The following is a 12027-nucleotide window of genomic DNA, read 5'->3' as shown; positions in this document are numbered from 1 at the left end:
ATCTGCTCTGTAATTGTCCCGAAGGATATCAACATCAAGACAACAGCTCAACTTGTCATGTATTTTATCACTGTTTCTGTCTTGCATTAAAGCAACTGGCTACTGTGTTAATTGGCATTACAGCAGAGACAATTCCAACTGGATATAACAACATTGTACTGCATGAATTTTTAAAAGCACAATATAAAAGCAAGTCCCTACGTCTCAGCTGGATAGCATCAGTGCTAGTGTCTAATCAAAGACTTCTAGATTCAGACAGAGAACACAGAAGTTCAATTCTCCCAGAACTATAGGGAATGTAAGATCACTTGCCATGACTTTGTGGTTGTAGGTGATTATTTAGCTCCCAACAATAAAGGTCAGCAGCTAATTGATCATTTAAGCAAAGAAGTCTTGATCTTTAGATATTGAGCACCAGAAGGGTGTGGGGGCGGAGGTTTTGAATAACACAGTGCCTGGTTATAATACACATCTCTTAATTCTTGTGGGAGAGTGAAATGTCCAGTCAATTATATCCCAATCAAACGACCTTTGGGGTGAGAGGAGCAGATAACAAACAATTAGTCACATGTATCATTCAAATGCGGTGGTTAAGATCACACATGGGCTCAGTAATACTCTGGAGCAAACATACCATCGATGATTTTTATGCATCCACTCTAAACTTGCCCACAGAAGCAAATTGTAAGAGAGGGAGCCTAGTGAACACCTCACACTTGTTCCAATATTCATACATGGAACAAGGCCATTCAACCCATCAAGTCTATGCTGGCTCTTAGGGCAGTCCCATTCCCCACTTATTCCGCTGTAATGAATTCTTTCTCAAGTGCGCCCATTAACGCCTCCCAGATTCGGTCACTAGCCACCTACGCTTGGGTAGTTCACAGTGGCCAGTTAACTTCCCAACCAGCCCATCTTTGGGATGTGGGAGGAAACAGGAGCACCCTGAGGAAACCCACGCAGACACTAATGGGGGTCAGTATTGAACCCGGGTCTCTGGAGATGTGAAAACATTACATTACCTGTGGTGCCACTGCGATGCCCAATTCAGATGTTATATGTCTTCACTGTTTGAGAGACTAAAGGAGCTAGGGCTTTACTCATTGGAGAGAAGGAGGATGAGAGGAGACGTGATAGACGTATCCAAAATATTGAGAGGAATAGATAGAGTGGACAGCCAGCGCCTCTTTCCCAGGGCACCAATGCTCAATACAAGAGGACATGGCTTTAAGGTAATGGGTGGGAAGTTCAAGGGAGATGTCAGAGGGAGGTTTTTCACCCAGAGAGTGGCTGGTGCATGGAATGCGCTGCCCGGGATGGTGGTGGAGGCTGATACGTTGGTCAAGTTCAAGAGATTGTTAGATAAGCACATTGGAGGAATTTAAGATAGAGAGGTACGTAGGAGGAAGGGATAGTCTTAGACTTAGGTGTGGTTTGAAGGTCGGCACAACATGGTGGGCCGAAGGGCCTGCATTGTGCTGTATTGTTCCCTGGTTCTATGGTTCTAACTACTTTTTACCTGCGTTCGTTCCATAACCCCTCAAAAGCACTGCCTGACCTTAGTCATGGACTTTGAAACCAGCTGTCCAGTTGGAACTCAGAAGTAACACAAAATCTCTTCTGTTACCATTTACTACTCTTCCCAGTTTGTAACTTGAATTGTATCTGAATGCAGGCAAATTAGTTGTAGAAAGGAATCATGTGATTGAGTTTTCCAGCACGGAAACAGGCCCAGCTGGTCCATGCCAACGAAGATGCCCATCTAAGCTGGTCCCATTTGCCCACATTTGATCCACATCCTTTTAAACCTTTCCTATCCATGAACCCATCCAAATGTCTTTTAAAAATTGTTAACGTACCTGCCTCAGCCACTTCCTCTGGCAGCTTGTTCCATATACGTACCACACTCTGTGTGAAAAAGTTGCCCTCAGATATCTATTAAATCTATCCCTTCTCCCCTTAAACCTATGCCCTCTAGTTCTTGATTCTCCAACCGTGGGAGAAAGACTGTGTGCATTCACCCTGTCCTATGCCCTGAATGTCAAGTGATGTCTAGTAGTGACTTAAGCTAATGCAAACAGATTGAGCTACACTACAGTCAGAGACGTCATGAAAATCAGTGGACCAGATATTATTTGCCAGTATAATGGACCAGATTCTATTAAAACCATAAAACTACTAGCTAAAACTGATAGTCATTCAGCCTGTGGACCAGAGCCACAGATATAAGATCAGGACCAGGAATACACTGGGAGAGATGTTTCTCTTCAGTGCTACTGGGAGTGTCAGAGAGTCATGGAGTTATACAGCATGGAAACAGGTCCTTCTGCCTAACTTGTCCATGCTGACCAGGTGCATATTAGGGAAATTTCTAATTACCATCGGGCAAGAGATGCAGAAGCCTGAAGTCCCACACCACCAGGCTCAAGAACATCTACTTCCCTTCAACCATTTGGTTCTCAAACCAACTGGCACAACCCTAATCACTACCTCAGTAAAGCAACACTGTGACCACTTTGATTACTTGTACTAAAATGACGTTTTGTTGTTCTAATTGTGTTCTTCTTGTAAAAATTATGTCTAATTTATGTTTTTCTTGTGAATGCTGCTTATCTGATGCAATGTGCCTGTGATGCTGCTGCAAGTAAGTTTTTCATTGCACCTGTGCACACGTGGACTTGTACAGATGACAATAAACAACTTTAATTTTATAATTCCTTTCATTTCTTAATATTAGTGATGCAAATCTTTTAAGATTAGCATTTGAAGATTGGTTAAGCCACAACTGTAATATTTAACCATTCCTTTTAATGTGATTTATTTTTAATCTTTTCTTTATTCCTGATGGAGGTCCTTTCAATTCTGAAGTGCATATTAGTAGAGATGCGAAAAATATGTGGGGAAGTCAAAACCTTCATTAAGTATAAAATAGTCACCAGCACATCTTATAAAGAATGAGGAGAAACTTTTTCACCTGAAGAGTGGTTAATATCTTGAACTTGGTACTCTCCAAGGCAACTTGGTAAATTAGATCTGAAATTGCGTTGGTCATAAGAGGCAAAGGACGATGGTGGAGGGTTGTTTTTGTGATTGGAAGCCAGTGACCAGCAGTGTCCCTTTGGGATTAGTGCTTGGGACCCTTACCATTTGTTATATATACATTAACAGTTTGGATGTGTGTGTCAGAGTTACGATTAACACGTTTGCAGATGACATGAATATCGGTTGTTTGTGAAAGTGAAGAGGGCCAGAGTCATACAGCATGGAAACAGGCCATTCGGCCCACCACGTCCGTGCTGACCAGTGAGGATCCATCCATAGTTAGTCCCATCTTCCAACAATTGGCCCATAGCCTTCTATATCTAGGTGATTCAACTGCTTGGCTGGAGAGTAGTCTTTGGCTGCAGAATGTTACTGATCAGTTTGTACGATAGACAGAAAATGGCAAATGGAAGTTGATTCTGAAAACTGTGAGATGATACATTTTGGGAGCACTAATAAGGCCAGGACATGCATAATGAATGGTAATACCTTGGGAAGTAATGGAATCCAGTGAGAACTGGGTAGTTGGATACACAATTGGCTTGATAGTAGGAAGCAGAGGGTATGGTCGAAGGTTGTTTCCCATACTGGAGGCCAGTGATCAGTGGTGTGCTTTGGGGGTCGGTGCTAGACCTGTTCTTGTTTGTCATCTATATGAGCGATTTGGATGAGAATGTACAAGGCATGGTTAGTAAGTTTGCAGATCACATTAAAAGAGGTGGTATTGTTGACAGTGAAGCAGGTTATCAAAGATTACAATAGGGTGTTGATCAGCTGGGTGAGTGGGCCGAGGTACGGCAAATGGAGTTTAATTCGGATAAGTGCGAGGTGTTACATCTTGGGAAGTCAAATTAAGGTAGGACTTTCATGGTAAACAGTAGGGCGCTGGAGAGTGTTGTAGAACAGAGGGACCTTGTAGTTCAAGGACATGGTTTCCTGAAAGTGGCATTACAGGTAGACAGGGTGGTGAAGAAGGTTTTTAGCATGCTGGCCTTCATCAGCCCGGTCATTTGAGTATTGAAGTTGGGAGGTTAGTTGCTGTTTTACAAGATGCTGGGGAGGCCGCGCTTGGAGTAATATGTTCAGTTTTGGTCACCATGCTGTAAGAAAGATGTTATAAAACTGGAAAGAGTGCAGAAGAGATATACAAAGATGTTGTCAGGACTTGAGGGATTGAGTTAGAGGTTGAGCAGGGTAGGACTTTTTCCTTGGAGGGTAGGAGACTGAGAGGTGATCTTATAGAGGTGTATAAAATCATGAGGGGTGTAGAGAGGGTAAATGCACTTAGTCTTTTTCCCAGGGTTGGGGAATCAAGAACTAGAGGGCATAGACTTAAGGTGAGAGGGGAGAGGTTTAGTAAGAACTTCAGGGGCAACTTTTGTTTTATAGAGGTAGTGGTACGTTTATGGAATGAGCTACCAGAGGAAGTGGTTGAGGCAGGTACACTAACAGCTTTTATAAGACAGTTGGACAGGTACATGGATAGGAAAGGTTTAGAGAATTGTTGGTCAAATGCTGGCAAATGGGACTACCTTGGATGGGCATCTTGGTCGACATGGACCAGTTGGGTCGAAGAGCCTGTTTCTGTGCTGTACGACTCTATGACTCTAAGTGGTGAGGAATAGGATCCTGGTGTACGTGTCCAATGATCCCTGAAGGCAGCAGGACAGATAAATAAGGTAGTTAAGAAAGTATATGGGATACTTGCCTTCATTAGCCAAACTATTGAACATAAGAGAGGGGAGGTAATGTTATAACTACATAAGATATGAGATATCTTTATTAGTTACATGTACATCGAAACACACAGTGAAATGCATCTTTTGCGTAGAGCGCTCTGGGGGCAGCCCGCACACGTCACCACGCTTCCGGCGCCAACATAGCACGCCCACAACTTCCTAACCCATACGTCTTTGGAATGTGGGAGGAAACCGGAGCACCCGGAGGAAACCCACGCAGTCACGGGGAGAACGTACAAACTCCTTACAGACAGCGGCTGGAATTGAACCCGGGTCGCTGGCACTGTAATAGCGTTACACTAACTGCTACACTACCGTGCCTGCCTACATAAAACATTAGTGAGGCCAATGTGCAGTTATGGTCACCACACTAATCGAAGAGTGTGATTGTACTGGAGAGGGTGCAGAGGAGATTCACCTGGAGGTTACCTGGGATGGAACGTTTCAGACAGAGAGATTAGAGAGGCTGTTGTTTGTGGAGCAGAGATACTGTGAGGACACCTGACTGAAGTAAATAGAATTATCGGGAACATGGACAGAATAAACAGTGAGGAACTTTTCCCTTTAGCAAGATATCTAAAACCACGGGGCACAGGTTTAAGGTGAGGTGAACAGACATAGTGGTGGAACCCGTGATAACATGAAGGTGGATGAAGGCACTCTTGCTGTTTTCAGGGGACTCAGAGGGGACTTGAAGAAAAACACTTTTCACCCAGGAAGTTGCGGCAATCTGGAACACACTGTCTGAGGGGGTGGTGGAAGCAGAGACTCTCACAACATCCGGATGAGCACTTGAAATGCCAAGGCATAGTAGGTTACAGACCAAGTGCTGAAAAACCTGATGACTAGCACGGCCACACAATGCTTCCATGCTGTGTGATTCTGTGACTCTGTGACCACAGGGAAAGTTGAGGCAACCAGCTTAGCTGCTCATAAAAGGAAGGCCAGATCAATGCAGGAGGGAGATAGGAATAGAGGGATGTGCTCAAAAGGCTGATGCAGAGAGGTGGGAAAGAATGTAAGGAGGAGAAGACTGTTTTGTGTAAAATTTTTTAGTGTTGGACATTCTGTGTACTTCTATATAGTCTAGAAGGTTGTGGATGCATTAATTTTTGAAGATTAAGGTGCAGTTCTTCAGATGTTGTGTGATTTCTCACTCTGTTATTACAAGGCAATGACCAGTATCTGTTCAAAAGGTCGGTATCATAAATAGCTATTATGTTCTTTAAAACATTGCTTTAGTGGGTACTTGCAGGTAACCAGTGTCTCCAGTACCTGTTACAAATTGCATTCCCTAGCCACTGATCCGTCCCTCTCCAGGCAACTATCTGAAACTGAACCAGATCGTTTGCAACCTCACAGTGATATTTGATGCTGAAAACAGTAAGACTGCCTTTATTCACCTTCATACTATCACAGGGTCCAACGCTACCTCTGTTCACCTGCTCCTTTCTCTAGATGTTACACACCAATGCATGCCTGGGTGGCCTCCCTTGTTCGTCGCTCTGTGAACCCGAGGTCAGCTAAAACTCGACCCACCATGTCCCAATTTGCACCATTTCCCATTCGCACATTATCTAGTGCTTGCCCAGCTACACTGACTGGCCGTGAAACAATGCCTGGTTTTTAAAATCCTTATCTCGGTCCATGGTCTTCACCAACGCAGTCTGCTGTCCTTTTTGCCTTCTGAGATACTTGCGTTCCTCTAATTTGTGCTCTGGATTCACTCCACCTGTGCTCTTAAACCTCACCTTCCTTAAGGTGCTCTGTAAAACTGAACTCTGAGACCAAACTGATGATGGCTGCCTCAATATCTCCTCGTGGCCTGGAGTCCATTGTTTGTTTGATATGTTTCTATCAAAACTTTGGGGAGGCTTCGGCACTTTAAAGACTCTATCTAAATAGTCGCTGTTGAAGGCATTGTTTACAAAGTCAGTGCAAATTCACTTACAGGCTTGGCTGTCCTGAACAAAGAAGTCCAATATAATGACCTACAGTGTAGTTCAAAGTCAAAGTCAAATATATTGTCATCTGCACAAGTACATGTGTGCACAGGTGCAATGAAATACTTACTTGCAGCAGCATCACAGGCACATAGCATCATATGAGCAACATTCACAAGAAAAACATACATTAAACATAAATTATACACAATTCTTGCAAGAAAGAACACAATTAGAACAAAAAAAAATGAAGTCCATTTTAGTGCAAAGTGGTCATAGTGTTGCTAAACTAGTGATTAGGGTTGTGCAGGTTGGTTCAAGATGGGAAAGGTTGAAGGGAAGTAGCTGTTCCTGAACCTGGTGGTGTGGGACTTCAGGCTTCTGTACCTCCTGCCCGATGGTAGCTGTGAGAAAATGGCATAGACTGGATGGTGGGGATCTTTGATAATGGATGTCACCTTCTTGAAGATTGGTAAATTGGTAAATTAGTTTATTATTGTCTCATGTTCCAAGGTACTGTAAAATACTTGTCTTGACTACCATCCATACAGATCAGTTCATTATAGCAGTGCATTGAGGTAGTACAAGGTAAAACAATAACAGAATGCAGAATATAGTGTTACAATTGCAGAGGAAGTGCAGTGCAGGTAGACAATATGGTGCAAGGTCATAACGAGGGAGATTGTGAGGTCAAGAGTCCATCTGATTGTACTAGGGGACCGTTCAATAGTCTTATAACAGCGGGATAGAAGCTGTCCTTAAGCCTTGTGGTATGCACTTTCAGGCTTTTGTATTTTCTGCCCGACGGGAGGGGGGAGAAGAGAGAATGTCTGGGGCGGGAGGGGGTCTGTGATTATGTTGGCTGCTTCACTGAGGCAGCGAGAAGTGTAGACAGACTCCATGGAGGGGAGGCTGGTTTCCGTGATGTGCTGAGCTGTGTCCACAGCTCTCTGCAGTTTCTTGCTGTCACAGGCAGAGCAGTTGCCATAACAAGCTGTGATGCATCCAGATGCATGAGCAGCGCCTCATTTAAATAGTACCGATGGTGGGGAGGGATATGCTCGTGATGTATTGGGCTGAGTCCACTACTCTCCACAGCTTTTTATGTTGAAGATTGTTTTAACTCCTTTTTCCAAATCTTTGTGACACAGAATGCTTCACAGCCAGTGATTTTTGGTGGCATCATGGTCTGGTGTGGTGATTCAATTACGCAGGAATGTAAGAAGCTGCAGAGAGTAGTGAACTCAGGCCAATGCATGAGTATCTACATGAGACGCTTATTCAAGAAGGCAAAATTAATCATAAAAAATCCCAATTATCCAAGCCATGCCATCTTTTCGCAGCTACCATCGGGCAGGAGGTACAGAAGCCTGAAGTCTCACACCAGCAGGTTCAGGAACAGCTACTTCCCTTCAACCATTCGCTTCTTGAACCAACCTGGACAACCCTAATCACTACCTCAGTATAGCAACACTATGACCACTTTGGCCACTTTGTACTACAATGGACTTTGTTTCATTTTGTTCTAATTGTGTTCTTTCTTATATAATTGTATAATATTATAAGAACTTTCTTGTGAATGTTGTGTATCTGATACTATGTGCCTGTGATGCTGCTGCAAGTAAGCTTTTCATTGCACCTGTGCATATGTGTACTTGTGCGTATGACAATAAACTCGACTTTGACTTTGAGTTTGAGCTGTTGGCTTGAGTTTCACGTAGAAAGTGTGACAGTAAAATACACAATTTAAATCCACATGAGAGCAGAGATACGATGTTGGTTTGTGGGCAAATCCAATAGATGGCACCTTTGATGGTCATCCAGTTCTACTTTGTAACATCAGCCTTAATTTTTCTTCTCATTCTAAAGTTGAACTTGAACCTCTAACTTGGGAGTGAGATTGTTACCACTGACTCACATGCTAATTATTAACGTCTACCTTCAGCGTATAAAATGGTATTCATTTCAGACTAGCTAATGATGGCAACAAACAATCTGCTGGAGAGAACTCAGCGGATCGAGCAGCCCCAGTGGGGGGGAGGGAGGGAAGGAACTGTCGATGTTTCAGGTTGAGACCCTCCATTAGGACTGAGAGTGGGGAGGGAAAAGTTGAACTTGAACCTCTAACTTGGGAGTGAGATTGTTACCACTGATTCACATGCTAATTATTAACGTCTACCTTCAGCGTATAAAATGGTATTCATTTCAGACTAGCTAATGATGGCAACAAACAATCTGCTGGAGAGAACTCAGCGGATCGAGCAGCCCCAGTGGGGGGGAGGGAGGGAAGGAACTGTCGATGTTTCGGGTCGAGACCCTCCATTAGGACTGAGAGTGGGGAGGGGAAATGGCCAGGATAAAGTGGGGAGGGGGAAGGGTGAGACAGTGGGGGGGGGGGGGAGGGGGTTGGGTGGGTTGGATGATGGGCAGGTCGAGCCAGATAGGAGATGGGGAAGGGTGGAGATGGAATACAGAGACAGGTGGATGAGAAATGGAGGCAGACCAAAAAAAAATAGGACGGGGGAACCAGATAGGGGAGGCGGGAGTGCGGAAGGTGGAGACAGGCTGGAGGGAGATAAGCAGGAACACAAAGGCTACCAGTGCTGGGCTCTGATAAGTAAAGGAGGTGAGAATGGGATCCATTAGGGGAGAGGGGAAAGGCACATGGAACCAGAACCAGATGGGTAAAGGGAGGCTGGGGTAGAGCCAGTGGGTGAAATGTGTGGGTAGTGGGTGGATGGGACCGGGAGGGAGAGTTGATGGCAACAGATCCTCCAGTGACATCATTTCAAAGCACTAACCAGACACAAATGTATTGCTGCAAAAACTATGGTGCAAAAATTGTATGGTGTATGGACTTTTAAATACTGTTCCAAGGGGGCTTCTTTGCAGCTGACAAGGCCTGGAGTAAGTAACTCTTTCAGCGTGCTTTGTGGGCCAATAGGCTGGTGGTTTGAATGCACGATAACCGGTGGAGGTGAGAGGGTCAACAGAATTGAAGTTTATCCGCGGACAGGGGACTCCGGGCTAGGGATCATAGTCAAGGAGTCAGATTTAGCTCCTTCTGCTGGGAAACACTTCCGCATGCAAAGGGTGGTTGAAATTTGGAACCTCTTCTGCAAACAGCCAGTTAATACCAGGAAACTACTGATGTATTGTGAGGTGTTGCTTTTATATTTATTGCGGAGCTAGTGAATACTGTTACAAATGAAGACTAGCAAACCAACAAAGCTTCAAATGTGTGTTGAGGACTAATGACCAAAACTGTGTGTACTTACATCACATGTATGGTGATGACATTATGTCACATACACATAACATTCATTTGCATATTTACATATAAGTATAGACTGTTTCTTCACTTTGAAGAAGTGTTTCTTATATGTACCCCTGGTTCAGTTTATTGACAGTTTTTCTCAAATGCGTGGAACTTTTTTCCAGTTTTTTTGTTGTTTCTAGTATTGTAGTTACTGACCTGAAGAACATGACATCCTGACTCTAATCACTGTGGAAGTGTCACCTCCTTAGTGCTTGGTTCCTTATCCGCTTCTGGAATAAATCCATTCCCACCACTTTCTCCAATATGTTCTGGATTATCTCTTGCTGCTTTAGTTTGGTAAATGTGGACACTTCTTACTTTTCCTCTGACTCACACGAGGTTTTACAGGGTAATAGAGAGATGCAACACAGAAATGCGCCCTTTGATCCATGAGTCCACACTGACTATCAAGCATCCACATATACTAATCCCACACTAATCCCATTTTATTCTCCCTCACATTCCCATCAATCCTTCCGCCTCACCCCCAAATGCCCTTCCTCAGAGAGCAAATTTCTCAGAGACGGGATTGAACCCAGGGCACTGGAGCTGTGAGGCTGTAGTTCCACTAGCTGCTCAACTGTGTTGTACCTTTCTTTGTAAACTTGTGCTATCTCACCAAGATCCCATTTTGGTGTGTTGTGTGTTCTGGTCAGTCTCAGTAATCTCACTTTCATGTGTTGCTTGACCTCCTTCTTTTTGCCTATTCCCAAAGAGTTGTTAGGATGGGAGCCATGAATTTGCTTCATTTCCTATCCGCCACTCTTCCCTCCACGTTGGACTGTCATAAACTCAGGTGGTCCAGAACAGCTGGGGTGAATCCTGTGTGGGAACATGGCATTGTATTATTCTTGAACAAAACATTAGCTAAATAATGACTCATAGTTTGACTCAAACAACTTTGGAAAACCTGGCTCTTCAAATCTCCTTTGAGAATATGTACAGACCTTTTGGCTGTATCTTCAAAGGCGGGTTGGTATGGGAGAATTAATGATCTGTTCCTTCACATAAAACATTCAAATAGATGTGATGTGATTTGAGATCTGTGTTCCAGTTCCAATTCTTCAGGTACATCATATTAAGAGAAACAATTCCTTTCCTGGATTACATGAGCTCTCATGCAGAATTTCGATCCATTTGGAATGAGCATTAATAAGGAAAGTTATCATTACCTTTCTACCAAAAGCCCATGTGAACTCCCGGAAATGGTCTTGTTTAGTCACCTCTGTGTTTGTAAAGGTGTCTTTAGAACATAGAACATTACAGCGCAGTACAGGCCCTTTGGCCCACAATGTTGTGTCGACATTTTACCCTGCTCTAATATCTATCCAACCCTTCCCTCCCACATAGCCCCCCATTTCTCTATCATTCATTCATGAGAAATGTATCATTTAGTGGTGAGGTTCTGCACAATTGACAGACTGTACATGTTGCAATCAAATCTTCTCGCTCTCTATCAATAGCTGGGAGATTTTTAAAACTTCTGGTAATGGCCCTTATATTTTCAATGCTAGTGTATCCTGAGTAGAGTTCACCTAAGATGCATCTTCTCAGGATATTCAAGGTGACTGTTCTCTTCAGACATCCTGGATCAGCTGACAATTTGTAACTGCTATTGTAAAATAGTTTCACATTCACATTTGGACAGCTGTATCTGAATCAGATAACCACTGATGGTTTGTTCATGGACTTATTTCAGAAGATTATCTCCTACGTTTAGTAGCTGTGACTGTGAAGTCGCTGCCCATTAGTTGTAAAGTTAAGATCCTGCCTTTGCACTTCTACAGATATATGGTGGAGAACATTCTGACTGGTTCCATCACAGCCTGGTATGGAGTCTCCAATGTGCAGGATCGCAAGAGGCTGCAGAGGGTTATAGACTCAGCCAGCTCCATCACAGGCACAACCCTCCCCACCATTGAGGACATCTTCAAGAGACGGTGCCTCAAGAAGGCGGCATCCATCATTATGGACCCTCACCATC

The sequence above is a fragment of the Pristis pectinata genome, chromosome 19 (assembly GCF_009764475.1).
Source record: "Pristis pectinata isolate sPriPec2 chromosome 19, sPriPec2.1.pri, whole genome shotgun sequence".
NCBI classification, from domain to species: Eukaryota; Metazoa; Chordata; class Chondrichthyes; order Rhinopristiformes; family Pristidae; genus Pristis; species Pristis pectinata.
Note: the sequence above shows the minus strand (reverse complement) of the source record.